Here is a 6,000-nt window from a genome sequence, read left to right on the forward strand (position 1 = left end):
GATGGTGCCTTTCACAGAATAGACATTTTAAAAAATTTTATATAATTTTTGGCTACACTAGGTCTTCATTCAGAGAAGACAATGGCACCCCACTCCAGTACTCTTGCCTGGAAAATCCCATGGCTGGAGGAGCCTGGTAGGCTGCAGTCCATGGGGTCGCTAAGAGTTGGACACGACTGAGCGACTTCACTTTCACTTTTCACTTTCATGCATTGGAGAAGGAAATGGCAACTTACTCCAGTGTTCTTGCCAGGAGAATCCCAGGGACGGGGAAGCCTGGTGGGCTGCCGTCTATGGGGTCGCAGAGTCGAATACGACTGAATCGACTTAGCAGCAGCAGCAGCAGCAGCAGGTCTTCATTGCTGCATGCAGGCTTTCCCTAGGCGCAGCAAGTGAGGGCTACCCTTCATCGAAGTGTGTGGGCTTCTCACTGTGGTGGCTCCTCTTGTTGCAGAGCACAGGCTCTAGGTATGCTTCAGTAGTTGCAATACTCAGGCTCAGTAATTGTGGCCTGTGAGCTATAGTTGCTCTGTGGAATGTGGAATCTTCCTGGGCCAGGGATTTAACCCGTGTCTCCTGCACTGGCAGGTGAATTCCTATCCACTGTACCACCAGAGCAGACATTTTTAATTGTGATGAAGTCCAACTTTACAATTATTTCTGTCACTGATCATGTTTATGGTGTTGTATCTCAAGTCATTACTTTACCCAAGGTCGTCTAGGTTTTCTCCTATGTTATCTTTTAAAATTTTACATTTTGCGCTTTCATATAGGTTGATTTTGAGTTGATTTTTGTGAAGGATGTAAGATCTGTGTCTAGATTCATTTTATTTGTGCCTGTGTGGATGTTCAGTTCTTCTAGCACCATTTGTTGAAGAGACTGTCATTGCTCCATTGTATTTCCCTTGCTCTTTGTCAAACATCAATTGGCTGTATTTATGTGGGATTTAAAGAGTGAACATCAACATTTTAGAAATCAGTGAACTAAAATGGACTGGAATGGGTGAATTTAACACAGATGACCATTCTATCTACTACTGTGGGGAAGAATCCCTTAGAAGAAATGGAGTAGCCATCATAGTCAACAGAAGAGTCCAAAAGGCAGTACTTGGATGCAATCTCAAAAACGATAGAATAACCTCTGTTTGTTTCCAAGGCAAACCATTCAATATCACAGTAATCCAAGTCTATGCCCCAACCAGGAATGCTGAAGAAGCTGAAGTTGAACAGTTCTATGAAGACCTACAAGACCGTCTACTTCTTTTTGACCTGCCGAATTTCTGCTGAGAAATCAGCTGACAGCTTTATTGGAGTTCCCTTGTATGTGACTTGTTCCTTTTTCCCTTGTTGCTTTTAATATTCTCTTTTCATTTAATATTTTGCCATTTTAATTACAGTGTGTCTTGGTGAGATCCTTTTTGAGATGATCCTGTTTTGGATTTTCTGTGTCTCCTGGACCAGATATCTGTTTCCTTTCCCAAGTTACAGAAGTTTTCAGCTATTATGTCTTGAAATATGCTCCTTACCACTTTTGCTCTCTCTCTTCTCCTTCTAGGACCCTTATCACGTGAACGTTAGTGTGCTTGATGTTGTCTTGAGGTGAAGTTGCTCAGTCGTGTCTGACTCTTTGCGACCCCGTGGACTGTAGCCCACCAGGCTCCTCCATCCATGGGATTCTCCACGCAAGAATACTGGGGTGGGTTGCCATTTCCTTCTCCAGGGGATCTTCCCGACCCAGGGATCGAACCCAGGTCTCCTGCATTGCAGGCAGACGCTTTAATCTCTGAGCCACCAGTTCCTGGCTCAGGAACTGTCCTCATTTCTTTTTTATTTTCTCTGTTTGGTTTCAGTGGTTTCTATTACCCTGTCTCCAAGCTTACTCATCTGTTCCTCTGTATTGCCTGTTCTCCTGTTGATAACTTCAGTTATTGTGTTTTTTCAGCTCTACTTGATTCTTTTTATATCTTCCATGTCTTTTTAACTTCTGTGTTTAATCCATTCTTCTCTTGAGTTCTTTGATCATGTTTACAATCATTACTGGCTTTTATCTTGTTAGTGGTGCCACTAGTGGTAAAGAACCCACCTGCCAAGGCAGGAGACATTAGAGACGTGGGTTCAATCCCTGGGTCAGGAAGATCCCCTGGTGGTAGATGTGGCAACCCACGTAGAATTCTTGTCTGGAGAATCCCATACAGAGGAGCCTGGCAGGCTACGGTCCATAGGGTCACAAAGAATTGAGCATGACCGATGTGACTTAGCACAGAGCACACCTCCGTGACCTTTTCCCCTAATTTGCAGTTTATTTCTGTATGTATGGTAGTTTGATACATTTCCCAACCACAGAGAAGTGGCCTATTGTCGGAGATGTCCTGTGCGTGCAAACAGCTCACTCTGCTCTTATCAATAAAGCTAATGCTGTAGCTAATGCTCCCCCTATGTGGGCTGCATGAGTCCTTATATTGTGGTGGGCAGATTACTGTGGGTCATCTGGTAGGTGTGACTGGTCTCTGCTCCAATTGGTTGCCAGGACTTGCCTTGTGTGGAGGCTGCTTGCCACTTGTTGGTGGGATCAGGTCATGAAGCAGGTGGGTGTGGAACCCCAGGGAATTCCAGGGCTAGGCTGACCCACTGGTGGACAGGACTGGGTTCTGGAATGGTAGTTAGGGATGGATTCCTGTATCTAGCATTGGCCTGCTGGTGGGTAAGGCCAGTTCCTGACACAGTTGGCTGTGGCTTCTGGGTGCCTTAAAGCTATTGCTGATCCACTGGTGAAAGTGAGGTTGCTCAGTCATGTCCGACTCTTTGTGACCCTGTGGACTGCAGCCTACCATGATCCTCCGTCCATGGGATTTTCTAGGTGAGAGTACTGGAGTGGGTTGCCATTTCCTTCTCCAGAGGGACTTCCTGACCCAGGGATCAAACCTGGGTCTCCCACATTGTAGGCAGATGCTTTAACTTCTGAGCCACCAGGGAAGTCATAATCCACTGGTGAGTGGAGCTCTATCCAATATTGGCTGGATGAGGGGTCTAAGGTATCTAGGAGCTGGTATTGGCCTGCTTGTGGACTAAACCCAGGGCCCAGTGGGTCCCCAAGCTAGTGCTGGCTCACTGGTGGGTAGAGCTAGGTCCTAGAGTCACTGACTTCAGGTTCCTGGGGGTCTCAAAGCTGGTCTTAGCTGACCGGTTGGGTGGGGCTGGATTCTGGGCTACTGTTTGAGGGGTCCAAGGTGTTTTGGAGCTGTTGTTGGCCTGCTGTGTGGGTGGATCCAGGGCCTAGGGATTTCCAGGTCTCTTGTCAGCCTGTTGGTGAGCAGGACCAGGGCACAGGAATACCAAGGTTGGTGCTGCCCTGCTAGAGGTTTGTCTGTGTCCTGACATGGCAAGCTGTGGATTGCAGTAGCCTTGGGCTGGTTTTCACAGGATTAGTGGCTTAGGAATTTCTTTTTTTAAACTTTTGGCCATGCTGCATAGCATGCAGAATCTTAGTTCCCTGACCAGAGATCAAACCTGTGTCCCCTGCAGTGGCAACACGGGGTCTTAACCAGTCCACCAGGGAAGTCCCAGTGTTCAGGGATTCTGGGGCTGGTGCCAACTCACCAGTGGGTGAAAGTAGGTCCTGGGGCTGGTGCTGGCCTACTGATGGGAAGAGTTGGGTTCTCGGCTCTTTGTCTGCAGGAACCTGGAATCTCAGGGCTGGTGCTGGACTTCTGGTTTGTAGGGCCTAGTAGTTTGCAGCGTTCTGAGGTTAGTACTAGCTCAACCTTTGTTGAATTGGTTGGGACAGTGCTTCCATGGCAAGACAATGCCAGTGACAAATGCTTAATGGTAAAAGAGACCACTCCAGTCAAGAATGGCTGCAAAGAGAGAGCTCTAGGCCATTTAGTGAACTACCCCTACGTGGGTGGGAGGTCTGAGGTCTCTGCCGCACCCTTTCTCAGGACAATAAAGCCCCTCCCTGGGCTGACCACATAGACTTCCAGTAAGTGTGTTTACAGAGTGGCAGAGGTCAGAGTAGTCATAAAGACATCCACTGAGTACCAGAAGAAAAGCGGAGGGGGAAACAAAGACAGTATAAGTTGTCTGATGAGCAGAGCTGGAATTTGGAATCTCTGGCTGTAACTCTGCCCTTCTTGCCTGTATTGTTTTGATTCCTTTGTTATATATTTAATTGTAGAAAATATTTTCTGCTAAATTTCAATCTTTATCTTCAATAATTGCTTGGTAATGAGTTGTAATTTTGGTGTGCCTACAGGAGGAGTTGAGCTTAGGCTCTTCCTACTTTGCCATTTTGGCCAAACTTTTGCTAATAATTTTATTAGGATTGTTGTATCTGTGTTCATGAATAAAATTGGCCTATATTTTTCCTTTGTCACATTGATAGGATTTTGATACCAAATTCTTGTAATCATAAAATAAATGGGATATGCCCTCTTTTTCTATTCCCTAGAAAAATTTCTGTTGGTCAGATTTATATTTTTTCCTTATGTGTTTAGATAGTTTACTGTTTAAGCTCTCTAGACCTGGGGTTTTCTAAATGGTAAAATTTTCAATTAAGGAATTTTTAAATTTATTACTTAGTCAGTTCAGTTTAGTTGCTCAGTTGTGTCAGACTCTTTGTGACCCCATGGACTGCAGCACACCAGGCTTCTCTGTCTATTACCAACTCCTGGAGCTTGCTCAAACTCATGTCCACTGAGTCAGTGATGCCATCCAGCCATCTCATTCTCTGTCGTCCCCTTCTCCTCCTGCCTTCAATTTTTCCTGGGATCAGGGTCTTTCCCAATAAGTCAGTTCTTCACATCAGTTGGCCGAAGTATTGGAACTTCAGCTTCAGCATCAGTCCTTCCAATGAACACCTAGGACTGATTTCCTTTAGGATTGACTGATTGGATCTCCTTGCAGTCCAATGTACTCTCATGAGTCTTCTCCAACACCCCAGTTCAAAAGCATCAATTCTTTGGCATTCAGCTTTCTTTATGGTCCAGCTCTCACATCCATACATGACTACTAGAAAAATGATAGCTTTGACTAGATGGACCTTTCTCAGCAAAGTAATGTCTCTGCTTTTTAATATGCTGTCTAGGTGGAGCTGCTGTTGGGCTTCTCTTGTAGCTCAGTTAGTAAAGAATTGGCCTGCAGAGCAGGAGACCCGGGTTTGATCTCTGGATCAGGAAAATCCCCTGGAGATGGAAATGGCAACCCACTCCAGTATTCTTGCCTGGAAAATCTCATGGACAGAGGAGCCTGGCGGGCTACAGTCCATGGAGTCTCAAGAGTTGGACATGACTTAGCTACTTAGATTAGACTAGACTAGGTTGGTCATAGCCTTTCTTTCAAGGAGCAAGTGTCTTTTAACTTCATGGCTGTAGTTAGCATCTGCCAGAGAAGGCAATGGCACCCAACTCTAGTACTCTTGCCCGGAAAATCCCATGGACGGAAGAGCCTGGTAGGCTGCAGTCCATGGGGTCGCTAAGAGTAGGACACGACCAAGCGACTTCACTTTCACGCATTGGAGAAGGAAATGGCAACCCACTCCAGTGTTCTTGCCTGGAGAATCCCAGGGATGGGGAAGCCTGGTGGGCTGCCGTCTCAGGGGTTGCACAGAGTCGGACATGACTGAAGCAACTTAGCAGCAGCAGCAGTAGCAGTTAGCATCTGCAGTAATTTTGGAGCCTGAGAAAATAAAGTCTGTCACTGTTTCCATTATTTCTCCTTCTATTTTGCCATGACGTGATGGGACTGGATGCCATGATGAAAAAAAATTCAATTTTAACAACTTTGATAAATTTTTACAATAATTTGCCCATTTATAATCATTTTCACAATTTTAGGAAGTTGTTCATAGCCCTCATATTTTAAAGACTACTGGATCTTTAATGGTTTTCCTTTCTGATTTCCTTTATTGATTCCTTTATTTATTCCTTTATTGATTCCTTAGCAGCTGCTGCTGCTAAGTCACTTCAATCGTGTCCTACTCTGCGAGACCCCATAGACGGCAGC

This window comes from Bos indicus x Bos taurus, chromosome 7 (assembly GCF_003369695.1).
Source record: "Bos indicus x Bos taurus breed Angus x Brahman F1 hybrid chromosome 7, Bos_hybrid_MaternalHap_v2.0, whole genome shotgun sequence".
NCBI classification, from domain to species: Eukaryota; Metazoa; Chordata; class Mammalia; order Artiodactyla; family Bovidae; genus Bos; species Bos indicus x Bos taurus.